Source organism: Rana temporaria, chromosome 8, assembly GCF_905171775.1.
Source record: "Rana temporaria chromosome 8, aRanTem1.1, whole genome shotgun sequence".
NCBI lineage: Eukaryota > Metazoa > Chordata > Amphibia > Anura > Ranidae > Rana > Rana temporaria.
The window spans coordinates 26,850,309-26,870,999 of NC_053496.1; positions in this window are offsets into that span (position 1 = coordinate 26,850,309).

Genomic DNA, 20,691 nt, shown 5'->3' on the forward strand with positions numbered 1-20,691 from the left:
CACCTGGTGGACACTCCCCTAGGGGACCAGATGGGAGACTGAAATAACAGACATTTAAAATCTATAACTTTATAACTGCCGAACATTTTATATTCATATAACGTATCCCCAGATAGCCTGGAACTGAGGGCATATTATTGGGGAATAGCGCCCAGATCCCATCCGCATAGTCCGATCGCCTCGTGGTCGACATACGAATGGGTGACTTCATGTAAAACGGCAAAGCAGACGAACACAATATGTCCAGTATACGGATGGGTCCGTCACATGGCTCCCTCCTTGTGGAACACTCCGGCAGACCCGGCTTGACCCTTTGGCGGGTCAACTTGGGGATGACCGGACGGAGAAGGCGTAGAGACGTCTGTTTGCCGAGATAATCCATCCGCATTCCCATTCTGCTTACCGGGTCGGTAGCTGATGGTGAAATTGTAAGGCTGTAGTGCCAGACTCCACCTCAGCAGTCTGCCATTGTCTCCTGAGACCCGGTTAAGCCAAACTAGGGGGTTGTGGTCCGTAATGAGGGAAAATTCTTGTCCGTATAAATAAGGACTCAATTTCTTTAGTGCCCAGACCAGGGCTAAACACTCCTTCTCCACTGCCGCATAACTCACTTCCCTGGGTAGTAGTTTTCTGCTGAGATACGCGACAGGGTGCTCCCCTCCATCTTCCCCGACCTGGCTTAGCACAGCCCCCAGTCCATACATGGAAGCATCTGTATGGTCAGTGGCCTACAGGATACCGGTGCGACCATGACTTTACTCCAGTCTCTTCGGAGGCGTGGGTTCAAATCCCACCGCTGCCACCAGTTGTTGCGGTACCTCTCTTCCCGAGCTCCAAAGTACACGAACCGCCGCTAACCGCCGAAGTGCAATAGGTTCCAACCGGCAACTCTCTCCATACACCGTCCTTAGTGGCCAGTAACCCAATCCCCTCCAGTAACGAGACCAAGCTCCATTATGAGGGTAAAACACAAACTCATTTACTGTGGGCTACCCGCCCATATTTATGCAGGTCTCCCACCTGGTGGACACTCCCCCAGGGGACCAGATGGGAGACTGAAATAACAGACATTTAAAATCTATAACTTTATAACTGCCGAACATTTTATATTCATATAACGTATCCCCAGATAGCCTGGAACTGAGGGCATATTATTGGGGAATAGCGCCCAGATCCCATCCGCATAGTCCGATTGCCTCGTGGTCGACATACGAATGGGCGACTTCATGTAAAACGGCAAAGCAGACGAACACAATATGTCCAGTATACGGATGGGTCCGTCACACTCTGCATCCAATTCACATGACAGGCGAGTGTCACCGGCTCTCAATGCAGCTGGTTCACGCAGATCTGGTGTGAAAGAAGGGTCCCGTGCGTCTTTGGGTCTGGTTCAGGTATGAATTCAGGCAAAAATTCGGATCTAAATCGCACCTGAACCAGTGAACAGGGACGCACCGGACCCTGCGGCTGCACATACGGGAACCCGACCTAACTGAACCCCTGTCAGCGCATTTTGTGGGTGACTCTACTTCTTTAAAGAGGGAGTTCACCCAATTATGTTTTTTTTTATCTTTTCCCCTTAGATGGATGCTCGTTTTGTCTAGGGGAATCGGCTAGTTGTTTTAAAATATGAGCCGTACTTACCGTTTTCGAGATGCATCTCCTCCGTCGCTTCCGGGTATGGGTCTTCGGGAGCGGGCGTTCCTTCTTGATTGACAGTCTTCCGAGAGGCTTCCGACGGTTGCATCCATCGCGTCACTAGTAGCCGAAAGAAGCCGAACGTCGGTGCGGCTCTATACTGCGCCTGCGTACCGACGTCCGGCTTCTTTCGGAAAATCGTGACGCGATGGATGCGACCGTCGGAAGCCTCTCGGAAGACTGTCAATCAAAATAGGAACGCCCAGTCCCGCAGCCCATACCCGGAAGCGGCGGAGAAGATGCATCTCGTAAACGGTAAGTACGGATCATATTTTAAAACAACTAGCCGATTCCCCTAGACAAAACGAGCATCCATCTAAGGGTAAAAAGTGTTATGTGCGGGTGAACCTCCGCTTTAAGACATGGCTTGTGTGCAGTGTGGCTCAAAATGCTTCAAGGATCTAAAACATCTAAAACCTACTTTGATACATTAATACTTCTATTAGATAACGATTGTGTAAACAATATAGAAGACATTCAAACAAAAATAACTCAATAAGGTCTATAGCCAAATATTCTTATAAATATACTCTAATATATATTTAATACAGAATTGTGAATCTAAAATACATAAACCGATCAGCCATAACATTATAATCACCCACCTAATATTATTGACCCCTTTTGCTAAAACAGCCCTTACCCATGGGAATGTAGGCTGTACCAAATAAATTAAACTAATACCTATAAATAAAACTCAACATACCAAAATGTAATTAAATAATTTTATTGTATATATAATTTTTTTTTTTTTTTTTTTTTATTTAATGGTAATAGAAATGGCCGCGGCACCTTTATTGGTAAATATATAAATAATCCAATTAATAAATTAAATTCTTAATAAATAAAACTTTCAATATTCAACTTCTTAAAAATAACTTTCAAACTTAAAATTCTCTCTCAAGATCTCGCTCAGTCATAAAACTCGAGCGAATACCATAAATAATTAAATAAATACAAAGTCCCCCCTTGTTTTCAAGGGTGACATACCACATAACAGGTGCTGCGACAGGGTGGGGGGGGGAAGGGGAAGCACACCACGCTGCTCCAGGTTACAGCTGATTAAGGCCTCAGGATGCTGGGCTTATATAGCCCCATACACGTGCAATAAGCCCGGGAAAAACGTGACTTCAAAAGCCCGGGAAACACGTGAATTCCAAAGACAGGCTTCTACCCGCCCAAATTGAACCTGACAGCCCCAGTGAAGCTGACAGGAAGCCATTTTTTTTTTTTTTTAATTACAGACATATTAAATATTATTTCTTATATATTTAATTATTTATTCTGACAGCCACTCTCCCCATGTTGTGGGCACTAAGTAATGCCCCCTTTTTATTGGGACATGGACACCAAAATAACATCCATGAAACAAGAAAAGCCGCTCCAGGTGAGTGAATCTCTGGTTCATCCCCACACACATTAGTCAGGTTGCTAGCCCAGCTCGCATGCTGTGTAACATAAGGAAATGATTCCGGACGGCTGCACTTCCAAAAATGCTTTTAGTGAAGCATTTTTGGTTGACAGATGGAGCAGGGGACAAAAACGTAGATGTGTTTTGCGCAAATGTTAGTGCTTAGTCATTAAAGTAACATCCACATGAATGGCAGGACCCAAGGTTTCCCAGAAAAACATTGCCCAAATCATCACACTGCCTCTGCGAACCTACCTTCTTATACCACATCCTGGTGCCATCTCTTCCTCAAGTAAGTGACGGACACGCACCCGGCCATCCACATGATGTAAAATAAAACGTGATTCATCAGACCAGGCCACCTTCTTCCATTGCTATGTAGTTGGGTTCTGATGTTCATGTGACCATTGTAGAAGCTTTTGGCTGTGGACATGGGCCACCATTGGCTTCACAACCCCTACACAACAAACTGTGATGCCCATTTTTTTTCTGCTGTCACCACATTAACTTCATGGACAACATGTTCACTTGCTGACTTATATATCCCTCAAATTTTCAGATGCCATTGAAACAAGATATTCCCTTTACCTGTGAGTGGTCATAATGTTATGGCTGATTGGTGTATACTTTTGTACTCGCTCCATGTCATAAGTGTGGTTCCACACAAGAGCCTCCAAATATAGTTAGCTAATGAAGTTAGATGAAGGGTAATCAGTAATAGCAGCGTGGCTCTTGGGAGTCCCAAAAATATAACGGTCAGTGGGAATATATTCTGTTCATCTGACTTTGTTTTGTTTAGTAGTTCCGTAGGTAATGTCTTAATAGTTCTGTTGTTACTGCTTTTCCAGCATAGTTTTCGATTAAAGCCTACTTTATATTAACTTTTTCTCATGAATATATAATCCTGTTATATGTGCCTGCTTTTGATGGAATCGATTACATACACTTTGTTTTTTTAGAGAAGAAAGAAATTGATGGCATCCTAATAATCAGTGTTTATAAGAGAGTTTCTGCTTAAATATTTCAGTGGGTCTTTAGTGACAATAGCTGTGTAGACTGCTCAGTGGGGATTTCTAATGTGACGTATATATAAAGGATGAATAGTACATGAGACATAGTCTTGATGCTGCAAGCAGGTGGAGCTAGTTGTTCACTTTCAGAGCATGCAAATCTTATAGCCCTAATTAAGAGATCAATCCTTCAGCTTAGATCCAAACACAGGCTTCTGTCATTCCTTCTGCTGCCAGCATACACAGCTGGATCCTACCGATTTGCAAGCAAGCATCTTCTATTTAAAAAAAAAAAAAAGCAAGAAGAACTATTGTCTAAATGGAAATGTGTATATTGTGTTAAAACCCCCTTGGGAATAATGTGTAGCTTAATTGATGATCAGTGGGGGAAGGGTGCTCTTAGCCAGTGGTTCGTAACCTGAGTAAGGTCAGGTTCCAGTAAATTCTCCCAAATCTTCAGCTCCTTAACAGTAAAAACAGCTTTGCAGAGTCACTGTGGGGGTTGTAGGTTCTGCACCAGGCCAGGTGGCACTGTGGGACACTATTGGAGGTTGGGGTCACTATCAGGGTGGCTTGAGGCTCTGCGGCAGATTCAGTAGCCCAGTGGGGAATGAAGGATATGGAGGCAGCTGGGACAACTGTAGGGGACAGGGTGTTGGGGGTTGGGGATGTCTCCAGGGAGTTGGGGGGCTATTCAGGGGTACTTCAGGGCTTAGTAGGCACTGGAGGAGATAGGGGGACACTGGAGGACACTGCTAGAAGTTGCTGGCACTTGGGGGGGGGGGGCTGGGGGCTCTGTAGTTTGCTGGACACTGTTGGAGGTAGAGGGCACTATTGGCAGACTGGAGGCTTTGCAGCAGGCTGGGAAGGCACTGTGGGACACTTCTGAAAGTTAGGGTCACTATTGGGGGTGCTAAATGCTCTTCAGCAGGCTTGGGGGGTGGGGGAGTTTGGGGGCACTGTGAAAGGCTGGGAGACCCTATTGGAGGTTGGTGGTTACTGTGGGAAGTTGGGGGCTCTTAGAGGGCTTGAGAACACAGTGGGAGGTTAAGATGCACAGGGGCCACTGTGGGAGGTTGGAGAGCACTATGGGAGCTGAAGGGCACTGTGGGAGCATAAGAAATCTGCAGGCAGCTCACAGGGAGATTGAGAGGGCGGGGCAAAAATCCACCCCCCCCAGAAATTCACCCCCTTCCCCCACTTCAGACCTGCTATTATTACAGGTACCTGCTGGGAAGCACTTTATTTGGGATATGAAGTTTTTTGTGACTGTTTTGCACCACAGCTGATTATCACGTTTGGGATTTTGATATTCAGTGTCCTGGCTAGGTCACCTTAATTCACTACAATTTATGTTTTTATACACTTGAAGCGCAGATCGCGGTCTTTTATATTTTGTTTGATTTATTTTTTGTTGACCACGTTAGTTGTTTGGTGGATAATTGGTTGGTCATGCACTTCACTGATCGAGGCCCATAGGTTCTTCAAGTAGCAGCATTTCCCCTTAGTTGGAGTTATCTGCCCTGGTCTGGAGCACCAGGTTGATCCTCAATACATTTCCATTGGTCATAGCAAATTTTGTATTGTAATAAAATTGTGCCAGTCTGCCTCGCTAGTGCCATCTCAGTACTAATATTGCTTCTGCCCTGAGCATTATCATTGGTAGTGTGGTGTATATACAGTTCACTTTTTGTGGATCATTACATTTAGACCTGAACCACTAACGGTATTACAACCCTCTACTGCTGTAGCTATACTGATGCAGTGTGAGCAAACTGTTCCTTTCAACCTCTGGTATCCACCCTCAGCCATAGCATTCTTTGTGTAGTCAAGATTTCTCACCATGGTCAGTGTTGTGCCTCTGATGTCAAAAAGAGAAAGATACAGTCAGATTTTGGGCACAGATGGAAGCAGGTATTGGCTCTCTTGACTTTTAGTCTGTGCAAATATAGATAACCAATGGTACAGAACATTTTGGATGTACAGCAGTACTGCGCAGCATTTATACTTAGAGTCAATCATGTGCAAGCATGTCTTCATATTTGTAGTATAATTAACAATGTTGAGATAAACCGCACCAATAGACTCAGCTTTAATTTACTGTAATGCAAATTTCTGCCTCCTCTCAAAAAAGCAGGAATTACAGCAGACATGAGATTATCATTTGAACTGTGAATTCATTATATTTGACAAAATATAGTTATACAGATTTGTCCATTGTAGAAAGAACCATAGAATTCTTGAATTTAGATTGGCTTGAATTGACTGACTCTCCACAGACAGGAAACCACCATAGAAACCGTAAGGACCAGTTCACACCAGACACAGTTCAGTTCCGTGTTCATTTTTCCCACACAAAATGCATGCACAGTGTTTTCCATGTATTCCAATGGCTCTAGTTGGCTCTAGTTCACACCATTCAGTCAGTTTCCGGTCAGTTTCTGCACCGGAGACTGACCGGAAACTGACTGCATGGTGCCAACTAGAGCCATTGGAATACATGGAAAACACTGTGCATGCATTTTGTGCAGAAAGAAAGCACACGGAACTGAACGGAACTACGTCTGGTGTGAACTGCCACTAAGGCTTAATTTAAATTGCCTAATTTGAAGACTGATTTGCTCATCCCCCACTTCCACAATTTTCTTTATGAAATTATGGAGGAAAAAATATAAAGATATAGATAATAACTTTATTCAGTACAATCAAGTTAAAGTAATTATTAGAGAAATGGTAACTGATTAATGCTGACAGTATCAAATGATTCCAAGAATGACCTTCTGTTGGCTATTGATTATAAAACATATTATCCAAGAAATTTAGTCTTTTAATATGTACTTGTTTGGGAGAGGTACCTGTACTTGTTTATGACTTACTGATGACCTGCATTAACTCTGTAGAGATGGTTTATTCAGCGTAGTGAAATGTGAACAGTAAAACCATTGAATGTAATAAATTCATGACCCAGGTCAGTGAACAAACATGAAAAAGAAGGTTGAATAAACAAGGTATTGACAAAGAACAACAAGGATCAAATAAAACATTGTGCACAGTGTTTGTGTATTAAGGCTTGGGTTGCTGTCGCTGTGGAATATTTAACACACTGAGTCTTAAAAACTACAACTCCTAATTTTAAAAAAAAAGTGTTTTTGTTTTGTTTTGGATGGGGTGAGGAGGATTTAAAACATATTATCAAAAGTTTTGGGACACCTTTATATGGGCAATATATGTCTTTTGTGAACTCTTCAGTTCTTTTAAAATAAAAGTGGGCTATCATGCTCTTAGAAATACAGTTTTGGACTGTTGCAACTTGTTGAAAATGCACCTACTGCTTGAATATATTTACCTCAATCTCACTATTATGACAGGAAGTCAGGTAAATCTGTGGGTGTTGTCACAGATGGGACATACATTTCTGCCTTGTTTAGACAATACACCAATTGTTATTAGGCATCGGCTGCAAATGTAGCCAGAAAAGGTCTAAGGGCGTTGGAAGACTTCAGATGTTCGGAAAGAGGCAATTAAGGCCTCTATAAGTAATCCAGAGGATTACCACCGATTTTGCTGCATCCTGAGGCTTTCTGAGTGAAAGAGAGCAGTAGCTGAAAGTCTTCTGAGGTGGTGAGGAGGAAATTGATTTTTCTGTGTGATAAAAATCAAGACTATTGTTTTTCTGCTGTATGACCAGCAGTGTCTGCCCAGCACTAGGCTGTGCCAGACTCCCTAGATAGGTTCCTGTGTGGTGAAGATAGACACCCCAAGTGGCCAGGGTTTATTTTATGTTTGATTTTGTTTATGCTGTTTGGATGCTTGCACTTGTTTCCAGCAAGATGAAAGAATAAACCAAAATCGTTGTTTTCAACCGTCTTCGACTGCCTGTCTGTATAAATTCAGTGTGTAGTGAACCCATCCAAGGGGTTACACACCACGCTACCGAGCTAACCCCTTACACATGGTGGAGAATGCGGGCAGTTAAAGTAAACCCAAAATAAAGGAGATACTGAAACAGCTGGCTATAGCAAATGCAAATCAACAGCAGACGAATGCAGGATTGCAGCGGAGCATTGCAGCTCAACAACAGGCTCACCAAGAGAGCCTTGCAGGCTTGGAACAGAGACACCAGCAGCAAATGGAGGCCATCGTAAAACAGCTTCAGAGACAGCAGACCGAGGCTGGGAGTCAGGCCAGTAACATACCGACTTTTCGGGTAAGACACTTATTGCCAAAGATGACTGCAGATGAGGACCCTGAGATGTTTCTGACCACGTTTGAGAGAGCAGCGGAAGGAGAGAGTTGGCCTAAAGACCAGTGGGCTGGACTAGTGGCCCCCCTATTATCTGGAGAAGCCCAAAAGGCATATTTTGATTTGGAGCTTGCAGACGCAAAAAACTATGATCGATTAAAAGAGGAAATATTGGCACGTTTCGGTGTAACCCTGGATGTCCGTGCTCAGCGGGTCCACAATTGGAGTTATCAGCAGAGGAAGCCACCTCGGTCGCAGATGTATGACCTCATCCATTTGGCTAGGAAATGGCTGCAGCCAGAAACTCTGTCCGGACCAAAAATTTTGGAGCGAGTAGTCATGGACAAATTTCTTAGGTCTCTTCCTAACACCCTGCAGAAATGGGTGAACCATGGTGGTCCGGAAACCGCAGACAAACTTGTAGACCTGGTCAAAAGGTACCTAACAACAGAGAATTTGTCCTCTTCCACCAGAGACACACAGACTTTTCACCCCAAAACCAGACCCTCCTTACCTATAGGTAAGACTGCATCAAGGGATGGGGGTGGAGAGAGGTACCAAGGAGCAACTAAAGGAATTATCGGGACTGCTGCTAATATTTGGCGAGAGCGGCCTGGAAGACTCATCCCACAGGAGAGGACCAGAAGGTTGATTTGTTACCATTGCCGGGAAGAGGGACATGTAGCAGCAGTTTGTCCAGCGGGTGATGAACCCATGCAGTGTGACTTTCTGACAAAGAGACGACAGTCCCTTTTTGCAACCACATGCACTGCAGTAAAGGGAAATGAGAAACCTTTATATAGAATGTGCTTAGATGGTAAACATGTTGTGGTATTGTTGGATTCAGGTAGCCTGGTCACCTTAGTGAAAAGTGACCTAGTGGTGGGAAAAACCTTACATCCGAGGAAAATGGCTGTAGTTTGTGTACATGGGGACACTCGAGAATATCCGGTGACTACGGTTTCCTTTGAAACCTCCCTCTGTAACTTGTGTCACCAGGTGGGTTTAGTTCCCAAACTGCCACATGACGCCATTGTGGGAAGGGATTTCCCAAAATTCTGGGAACTCTGGTTCCCCAGTAGGTGGTTCTTCTGAGTCTGAACCATCTACTCCAGAAACCTATAACTGTGAGGATTCTCCTGAGTTTCCATTCTCAGTATTAGCAGGGGAAACACCAGTCCCTAGGGAGGAGCCTGCTACCTCAGAAGAGGAACAGCGGCCGATAGGGTTTGATGACCTCGAGGTGCACAGAGAACATTTTGTCACTGAGAAATTGAGGGACCCCACATTGCTAAGAGCCCGGGAGAATGTAGTGAAGATAGATGGGGAGTTAGTTAATCCTGACGAGAGGGTTGCCCTCCCTTACTTCATTATTGAAAGGGATCTGTTATATCAAGTGTCACAGAGGATAGAGGACACCATTGAGCAACTGGTAGTGCCTAAACCGTACCGAATCAAGTCGACGCATGCTTGGAAGCATTGAACTTCGTTTTTTCAGCACGTCGTGTGTTTTACGTCACCGCGTTCCTACCCGATCGGTTTTTGGAATGATGGTGTGTACGCACATCAGACCGTCAGGCCACTTCAGCGGTGAACCGATGGAAACGGCCCGTCGGACCATTCTCATCGGATTGGATCGATCGTGTGTACGCGGCCTCAGTCTTCCTTTATTTTGAATTCATCAAACATGAGTTTAAAAAATGCTAAATTATCTCCCCATATAGAGCCATCACACTGTTTCTACAATGTTAAAGTTAACCTTACTGTTAAAAGGTTATCTCTTAACCACTTCAAAACCGCACGCCGTCATATGACATCCAAAAAGGGGATCTCTTATCCCGGGTGGACGTCATGTGACGTCCTGTACTTTGTGCGGTGATATCTGAATGATGCCTGCACCTAGAGGCATCATTCAGATATCATTTTGTTCCGGCTGTGATCCTACGCACCATAAGAATGATCATAGCAGCGGTTCTGCCGCTTGATTGTTCTTATAGGCGGCGGGAGGGGACATCCCCCCTCCCGCCGCCATTCGGTGCTTCTCCGGGCTCTCACGTGCCATCAGGGGCCCGGAGAAATGATCGCTGTGTGCCGAATGGAAGGCATAGAGATAACTGGTGACCAGATGGTCACCAGTCATCTCTATGACCATCGGAGGCCCGGGCGCGATGTGATGACGTCACGCCCGGGTACCCGTAAGTAAACAAACCGCAATTGCGGCTAGTAAGAATGAGATCTGTGAATTTTTTTCACAATCTCATTCTTTCCAGCCTGGAGGAGAGATGTGGGGTCTTATTGACCCGCATCTCTCCTTAAAGAGGACCTGTCACACACTATTCCTATTACAAGGGATGTTTATATTCCTTGTAATAGGAATAAAAGCGATAAAAAAAAAATATGTAAAAAAAAGTGTAAATAAATAAAAAATAAATAAATAAATAAAAAGAAATTAAAAATTAAAACGCCCCTGTCCCCAGTAGCTCGCGTTCAGAAGCGAACGCACACGTAAGTCCCGCCCACGTATGTAAAGGTCGTTCAAACCACACATGTGAGGTGTCGCCGCATGCATTAGAGCGTGTGCAACAATTCTAGCACTAGACCTCCTGTGTAACTCTAAACTGGTAACCTGTAAAAATTTAAAAGCGTTGCCTATGGAGGTTTTTAAGTAACAAAGTTTGGCGCCATTCCATGAGTGTGCGCAATTTTAAAGCATGACTTGTTAGGTATCTATTTACTTGGTGTAACATCATCTTTCATATAAAAAAAAAATTGGGCTAACTTTACTGTTTTGTTATTTTTTAATTCATGAAACCATTTTTTTTACAAAAAATGATTGCGCAAATACCGTGCAAGATAAAAAGTTGCAATGGCCGCCATTTTATTCCCTAGGGTGTCTGCCAAATAACCATATATAATGTTTGGGGGTTCTGAGTAATTTTCTAGCAAAAGAATGATGATTTGTACATGTAGGAGAGAAGTGCCAGAATAGGCCCGGTATGGAGGTGGGTTTTAAAGCTCTGTATTGAAGTGGTTAAGATCGGACACCAGTAATTGTTCAAAATTAAGCACACCGATACTGAGTTACAAGAAGCGCTGAAAAGAAAACTGGAACAAAACTGAATCAGTTTTTCATAGCCATCAAGCAATAGTTTCTGCATGTTCGTATATTCTGCCTTGGCTATATAATTTTTGCACTAGTATGCTTTCTGTGCCTGATGCAATAGGATTAGGCTTTTACAGCCCGCAAAGACATATTTATATTCTCATACGGAGGAAAGTGATATGGACCACATGTTGAGTTCCTTTTAGGTATTGGAATAAGTTCTGAAAAATCCTAGAGCATCTTGCATCATTACAGCCTGTTTATTGATTGCTCACATGCTCCAGTTTTGCTTGCAGACATTATGTCGCACATTTACAGATAAGCACAATAGTTTAGGGATCAATCATCTTTTCCTCTCCACTGGCCCATTTAAATTGTTATATCAAAGATCCAGAAATCCTTTTTAGGCACAATATACATTTAAAGGCAGGATTAAAGTATATTATTGATGTTGAGAGTTCTAGAACTATTGACCTGAGATAAAGCCTCTGGGAACCCCTGTCTGAGCATTTTCTGACTGGTGCTTTAATAAATAAAGGAACCTATTTAAGTCCAGTTTATTCAATTTAAAAGAGCAGTCTTTTAAAACAAGGCAACGTTATCCTATGATTACACTATGCTTAGAGCAAACCTGTGGGGAAACTAAAATGAAAAAACCTCCAATGGTACCAGTAATGCCCTGTACACACGATCGGTCCATCCGATGAAAACGATCTGATGGATTTTTCCATCAGTTATCCGATAAAGCTGACTGATGATCAGTCGTGCCTACACACCATCAGTTAAAAAAAGGATCGTGTCAGAACGCGGTGATGTAAAACACAACGACGTGCTGAAAAAAATGAAGTTCAATGCTTCCAAGCATGCGTCGACTTGATTCTGAGCATGCATGGATTTTTAACAGATTGACGTGCCTACAGACGATTGTTTTTTTCTATAGGTTTTTTATCCATCAGATAATTTTAAAACAAGTTCCTAATTTTTTAACCGATGGATAAATAACCGATGGGGCCCACACACGATCGGTTTAGTCTGATGAAAACGGTCCATCAGACCGTTTTCATCAGACAAACTGATCGTGTGTACGCGGCATTAGTGTAAACTTGCAGCACATAATGCATACCTACAGTATTTCCTTCCAGCTTCACTTCCCTACACATAGAAACAGTCTAGCTTTCACACCCATCCATGACCAACCCATTAGCAGACCTAGACATTGTCACATGGTTAGAGACGTAGCTATGCAGATAGCAACCATGAGTATTCACTTGGTATTGTGAATAAACAGTTTAGTTTCACATAAATACACCTTAAAGCGGGGGGTCACCCTAAAAACATTTTTTTAACATTACTTTCAGGATACTAACAACATTTACAGTATGCAGGTCTTTTTTTTTTTATCGCCGTACATATCGTTATATTGAGATTTTCTCCCCGGCTTCCGGTTTCTGATTCCCACGGGACTGGGCGTTCCTATGCCTGGGTTAGATGATTGACGTCTGGTGAAACAGTTCCCATGTCGCACAAGGCGCGTCACCAGATTTCCGTAAATAGCCGAGCTGTGAGTCGGCGCTATACGGCGCCTGCGCCCGCCGTGTAGAGCTGACTGCGCAGGCGCCGTATAGCCCCGACTCGCAGCTCGGCTATTTACGGAAATCTCAACATCGGGAACTGTTTCACCAGCGGCTGCATTTGATGGGCACAGCGGCTGCAATTGATGGGCACAGCGGCTGCAATTGATGGGCACAGTGGCTGCAATTGATGGGTACAGTGGCTGCAATTGATGGGCACAGTGGCTACATTTGATGGGCACAGTGACTACAATTGATGGCAAAGTGGCTGCAATTGATGGGCACAGTGGCTGTATTTGATAGGGAAAGTGGCCGCTATCATACTACAAATGGCCGCTATGGAAAGAATACTTTTATAGTGTGGGGTCGAATTAAGAGCAGTGAGCCATGATTAGATACAGTCATCATGACAGCGTCCAATCATGGCTCTGACAGCGCTCTGTGCCATGATGCTTTCATTGCTTCAGACAATCAGAGTTTTCAATGCACTTTGTGGCGGAACAGTGCGTTGGTCATTCAGTGGGCCGAACAAATGGTCAAACGACCCTATAATTCAGTTGTTCAGAGAACTTCTGAACAGCCAATGTTGCGCCCGAACTCATGCTCAGGCCGAACTGTTCGCCTATCCTTAATCTCTAATAAGCAAATGAGCTCTTCTTGCAAATACAGCAACTGGAATAGTTACTTATTAGTGTATGAATCATGGGTTCTCTCTGGAGGGTTGAAAGAAGGAAGTTCATCTCTAGTATAACTTTATTTGCATCTCTTGTGCATAGTACCTAACAACTTGTCAAAAAGTTACTTACCTTATAATATCCTCATTACCATTTATTGGCTATAGAGATTAATGCCTGTAGGAAACAAAGGGATTCAGGGTTCTATCAAATCTTGTGTGACTCAAACCTGCCAGCAGAGAAGGACCGTTGTCAAGGATATTTGATGTTTGTGCATCTCACTGACTTTAACAGAATTGCAGACTATAAAAACAGTGTATTTTGCAACAGAGGGTTATTATTTCTCTGAACTTGCTAACTTCTAATTTTGCCATTCTTGGTTGCCTGGCTGTCATGTTGACCTTTTGACTTAAATATCTTACATAGATACATAATAGGCAAGGCTGAAAAAAGACCATCAAGTCCAACCTATGTTTGTGATTTTATATCAGTATTACATTGTATATCCCTGTAGTTTGTGGTCGTTCAGGTGCTTATCTAACAGTTTTTTTTAATTATCTATGCTCTCCGCTGAAACCACTGCCTGTGGAATTCTACATCCTAACCGCTCTTACAGTAAAGAACCCTCTATGCAGTTTAAGGTTAAACTGCTTTTCTTCTAATTTAAGTGAATGGCCGCGTGTCTTATTACTTTCCCTTTTGCGTAAAAGCTTTATCCCTATTGTGGGGTCACCAGTACGGTATTTGTACATTTAAATCATATCCCCTTCTCAAGCGTCACTTCTCCAGAGAGAATAAGTTCATAACCTTTCCTCATAACTAAGGTCCTCCAGTCCCTTTATTAGTTTTGTTGCACTTCTCTGGACTCTCTCCAGTTCCAGCACATCCTTCCTGAGCACTCACTAAGGCTGGATTCACACCTATGCATTTTTTGTGCTTTTTGCATTTTGCAGATATGCACGACAGAACGTGTTCCATAGGAAACCACGTTACATCGACTGTAGATCAAATCTGCAAAATGCAAAAAGCACAAAAAATGTATAGGTGTGAATCCAGCCTAACCCCTAACAGGTATGAGGACAAAGAGTTTGGACTTCAACACCCTCATCTGCATACTTCTTATAGGTTGGTGAGGTTGATTTACTAAAGGCAAATAGACTGTTCACTCTGCAAGGGAAGTCACATTTTGAATAGAAATTTTCCTCAGAGCTTAGTGAAATGGTGAAACTTCACTTTGCAAAGCAAACCCAATCACATGTAAGGAAAATAAAAGAACAGGATTTTTTTTGCATATAATTGGATGATGGAAGTCAACAGAGCTTTACCTCATTCACTAAGCTTTGGGGAAAGTTCTCATGCAAAGTGAACATTTGCCATAGTATATCAAGTCTGGTGGAGTACTAAAGCCAGAGAGTCAGAAAAATAGCCAGGCAAGAAGGAGGTGGTCAGTGGCAGCCTCCATGTTTTTTTTCAGGAAGGGTTCACTTTAAAAGGGACAGTCTATATGATGTCTATACCTGCCCTTCTTTGATGTCTTACTACATTTGGAAACAATTACATCATTTGTTGAAAAGTCCTCCTATCGCAACTCCATTTTCTCTTTCAATCAGTGAAGGACTGAGCTGGGGAGCAGGGACGCATTTCCCTACTAGGCCAGTACTAATAAAATCATTTGGGCTGGTAGCTCGGAGTGGAAATACTTCATTTTTTTAGACACCGAAAAGGGTTGGACCCACAGTCAGACACATACTGGGCTTCTGAACTCACCTCACAGCATGTGGCAGTGAGAAGTCTTCCAGCACTGACTTCCTTTGTGGATCTGAGATATCATGTGATCAAATGCAGTGTGCCAAAAAGGAAGCTGATGCTAGAAAATGTAATAGCACCCACTATGTTCTTTAGAACACCCACATTTTATCATGCCCACCAATCAATAGGGGAAGCATGGCATGCTTTGTTGCATTTTCCACCCAAACCAAGGGTTTCCAGCCCTATCCTGTTTTCAGTATAGTTAAGCCCCTCCCAGTTATTACTGAAAAAATACATGAAGAGACCAGTTACAGGTAAAAGTATTTCTGTATACAGTGGAAAAAATAAAAATAAAACCTGTAAGGCAAAGGCATAATAAGCTAATATGCACCGCATACTAGCTCATTATGAAATACTTACCTTATAACGAAGCACCGGCATCACCTCCTGGTCGCCGCTGAGTGAACTGACATGTTCCCTCTGCGTTTCTTCCGGGTTTGCGGCTCCAATGCTGTGCAGGTTTAGGAGATATTCATTTTACCTACAGGTAAGACTTATTATAGGTTTACCTGTAGGTAAAAATCACCTACAGGTGTATACAACCACTTTAAAGGAAGTGAGAAATTCAGACAAAGAAAACAAAGAAAAAAAACTTTAAGGCCCAGATTCACGTAGAATCGTGTATCTTTGATCGGGCGTAACGTATACTATTTACTTTACGCCTCCGCAACTTTTACAGGCAAATGCCGTATTCTCAAACGAAAGTTGCGGCGGCGTAGCGTAAATAAGCCGGCGTAAGCCCGCCTAATTCAAATGTGGTAGATGTGGGCGTGTGTTATGTAAATTGTATGTGACCCCACGTAAATGGCGCTTTTTACAAACGGCGCATGCGCCGTCCGTGAAAGTATCCCAGTGCGCATGCTCTAAATTAACCCGCAAGAAGCCAAGGCTTTCGACGTGAATGTAAATGACGCCCAGCCCTATTCGCGAATGACTTACGCAAACGACGTCAAATTTTCAAAATTTGACGTGGGAACGACGTCCATACTTAACATTGGTACGCCTCATGTACGCCTCATATAGCAGGGGTAACTTTACGCCGGGAAAAGCCTAACGTAAACGGCGTATCTGTACTGCATCGTGAATTTGCGTATCTAGCTGATTTAGCGGCCAGCGTAAATATGCAGTTATGATACGAGGGCGTAAGAGACTTACGCCGGTCGGATCTAATACAAATCTATGCGTAACTGATTCTAAGAATCAGGCGCATAGATACGACGGTTCGGACTCAGAGTTACGACGGTGTATCTGGAGATACGCAGGCGTAACTCGTTTGAGAATCCAAGCCTTAGAAGGGAAATCGAAGGAAAAGGTAAGTGAACCAAAAATGCACTAGCTTAAAGTAACCTATATAGAAAATAAAAAACAAACCTTTACAACCCCTTTAAGCTAAAGAACTCCTAAATCTATAGCATTGCTTCAAAACTCATCTACTTGTGTTTACAGTTATTTTTATGATATCAGAAAAATAAATGTTAACCATACAGTTATACAGTGTAATAGAGTTTACCCAAAACACTCAAATTTTGATTTATGGGCACCGAAGGAGGACTAGACATCTAATCTGTGCACCATGCTACTATCTAATAGCATTTTTAGAATTCATTTCAAATAAAAAGATCAAATCTCAATCTTTGAGAGGATAGGTAATTATTAGATTCAACCCCCTAGATATATTCTGCATTGAAGATCTAAAACAAGGCTGTAGCCACAATTTTCATTTTATCATTGCAAAGAACATATCTGGAATGAAACTTTAAGTAAATTCTTCAGGAGGAACTGTACACAGTAATAAAACCATTCATTATGCAAACTCGGGAAAAATACTGTATAATAATTTTAAAATCTAAGGGCCCATTCACAAATCAACACATGTCTTCATAATATAATTTTGTGTAGTGTAGTTTTTGGGGCAGATCCACATACATAGACTGCGCCCGGCGCAGATGTGAGATACGCTACGCCGCTGTAACTTACCTGGCTTTGGTTTGAATCCTCAACGAATTTGCGACGTTAGTTACGGCGGCGTAGTGTATCTCTCGCGGCGGAATTCTAATTGGGTGGGTAGGGGGCGTGTTTCATTTAAATGAAGCGTGTCCCCGCGCCGAACGAACGGCGCATGCGCCGTTCGTAAAAAACTCCCAGGGTGCATTGCTCCAAATGACGTCGCAAGGACATCATTGTTTTCAACGTGAACGTAATTGGCGTCCAGCCCCATTCACGGACGACTTACGCAAACAGCGTAAAATTTTCAAAATTAGACACGGGAACGACGGCCATACTTAACATTAAGTACGCCACCATATAGCAGCTTTAATTATACACCGGAAAAAGCAGAACGGAAACGACGTAAAAAAATGCGACGGCCGGTCGTACATTTAGTGGATCGTCGGAAATAGCTAATTTGCATACTCAACGCAGATTACGACGTGAACGCCACCTAGCGGACGCCGAAAAATTGCATCTAAAATCCGACGGCATACGAAGACGTACGCCTGTCGGATCTAACACAGATGACGTTGTATCTTGTTTTGTGGATACCAAAACAAAGATACGACGCGCAAAATTCGAAATTTCTTTGAGGATCTGCACCACAATCTTTATGTGTTGAGATGCAGTTTTGATGCCTTTTTAATATTTTTTCGTGTTTGGTAGGATATTTCAAGTGCAGCCAAAGCATCCTTACTAATCTGTACTCTTAGATTTAGGCCACCCATATTGTAAAATAGTGTATTTATGCCAGCTGTTCTGCTCTTTGTAGACCTCCGTTTGACTTTATGATTGTAGCGCCCTTCTCCTGATGACCAGGCGCTATGTTAAGTTTAGTGGGTGTCTGAGCTGATAATTAGCTCAGACTTTGTTAATTAAGGCTAAATCAGCCTCTGTTCTGGCTTTGGCTGTGCTTGGAGGGATTTCCCTTTGTTTGCCTATGGGTGGCTTTGCCACCATAGGCCAATGTTGGAACTTAAGCAGGTCAGGGTGTATTGGGTGTCTTTCTCCGGGAACAGCCCAGTGGGAGTTGTCTCCCCGCTGGGTATGCTGGGGAAGGATACTTAAGGGGCAGACACCATCATTTTGGGCCTTTTTTTCCGCCTCGTGGTCCTCCTGGTATGAGTTATGTGCTGCATGATTTTTGGTCTCTGGGCCATGTTGGCCCGAGGCTGCATAGGAATGCCTGACTGTCCTGACTGGGGCCTACGCTTTGAAGGTGATCATGTGTTGTCTGTCCTGCAGGAGGAAGCCGCTTAATGGATGAAACCAGGGGAGGACATGTCCCGGAAAGGACCGAGCTGGTACTTTGGGAGAGGCCTGGTAACCTTATTGAAGGATGCACCGTAGTCTACGAAAACCTTATAGTTTGCAGGGTTGGCTTGAAGGCTCTAATACTGTAAGGCTGGATATCCGGGTACCAAATCCTATGGTAGAGGATTCCGGAATCCTTTACTTAAAGCGGAGGTCCGGTAAAAAAAAAATTAAAAATTAAAAGTCAGCAGCTACTAACACTGTAGCTGCTGACTTTCAATAAGGACACTTACCTGTCCTAGTCGCCAGCGATGTCGGCCCCCGCCGAGGCCGATCCTCGATCCTGGCAGCTCCAGGCGCCGCCATCCACAGTAAGGGAAACAGGCAGTGAAGCCGTGCGGCTTCACTGCCCGTTTCCTACTGCGCATGCGCGAGCAGCGCGGCGCTTTGTGAATGGGCCGGCTGCTTTCTGGGATACACACAGTTCCTAGAATGCAGCGTGCCCCATTCACAAGAAGAAACCAAGTGTAGGACGAGGAAGTGGATCCACCGCGGAGGATGAAGAGGCAGATTCGGGACTTCCGCATAGCAACAGCTATTTCGGGTAAGTAAAAAAAAAATTGTTTTCATTTTTTTTTTTTTTGAGTAAAACATTTTTTCAGGGTGCAACTCCACTTTAAGCTTGTAACCAGTCTGTGTCAGAGACTGTTACTGATCATTGTTCGTGCTTCAGTCCGGCTGCTAGGCCAGGTGAGAGGGGCCTATCCGGGTGAGCAATACCCACTCGAGAGGAAATGGTGAGAGACATTTTTGGAACTTGGAAGTTTTCCCCAGTTATCTGTACTATGCGCCTGAACCTTCCCCTGCTCCTCCATCCTTCTACTTTCCTAAAAATAAAACATCTAAAGGTTTTACAACTTGTGTGGACATTGGAGTTCTTTACAGACTTTCTTCCCCTAGACAATGAATGTTGAGGTAACGTGCAAGGCCCAAATCTAATCCAGCAGCTCCTACGTGGGTAGTGCTACACGTTGGGGCTCGTCCGGGATCTGTCGTTAGGCTCGATTCACACCTATGCATGTTGCTTTTGAGCGTTTTGCAGTGCTTTTTGCTGTGCTTGCTGCGTTTTTCGACACGTGTTTTTTACAGAGATTTGTGTGTTGCGTTTTTTTTATTTTTTAGCTGCCAATTTTATTTATTTTTTTCCATTTCCTTTAACAACCAGCTATAAACAGGTTAAAAAAAATGCAAATCGCCGCAAAATCGCAGTAAAAACGCAGTACTTGCGTTTTGGATGCGGGTCCATTAAATTCTATTACATGCAAAACGCTGCTTTTTGCAGGAAAAAAAGTCCCCGACCCATTCCAAAAATGCATCGGCACAAAAAAGCCATGATGTGAACATGTTCCATAGGAAACCATGTTAAAAAATTTCCCTGCATTTTTGCAAAATGCATCAAAAAAAGCATTAGTGTAAATGGAGCCTTACCTCTCGCAACTAGACTGAAAGTTTGTGTGTGCTTTATTGAAAGTCTACAATCAAGAAGGTGCTGGACTGTGCTTTGAAAGAAAAGGGTTAAGGGTACAGATCACTTCATTAACCGCATAGGTCGTGGGCGGAGCCAAAAAAAAGCCAGTGAGCTACGTGTAGAAAAGGACCAAATGGGGAGGAGTCCCCGCCTGCTGTATGACATTGTCCCCTAAACAATGAATGTTGAGGTAACGTGCAAGGCCCAAATCTAATCCAGCAGCTCATACAGGGGTAGTGCTACATGATAAATACAGGTTCAGTAGGGCACACTGCATCAAAGCTCTACAAATAAATAATGCAAAAATGCATTTTTAAAATAAATTAATAAAGATCTTCATTAACTGTCGGGAAAGTGATCAGTACTGAGACCCTCTTCCCGCACACATAGGGAGTGGGAAT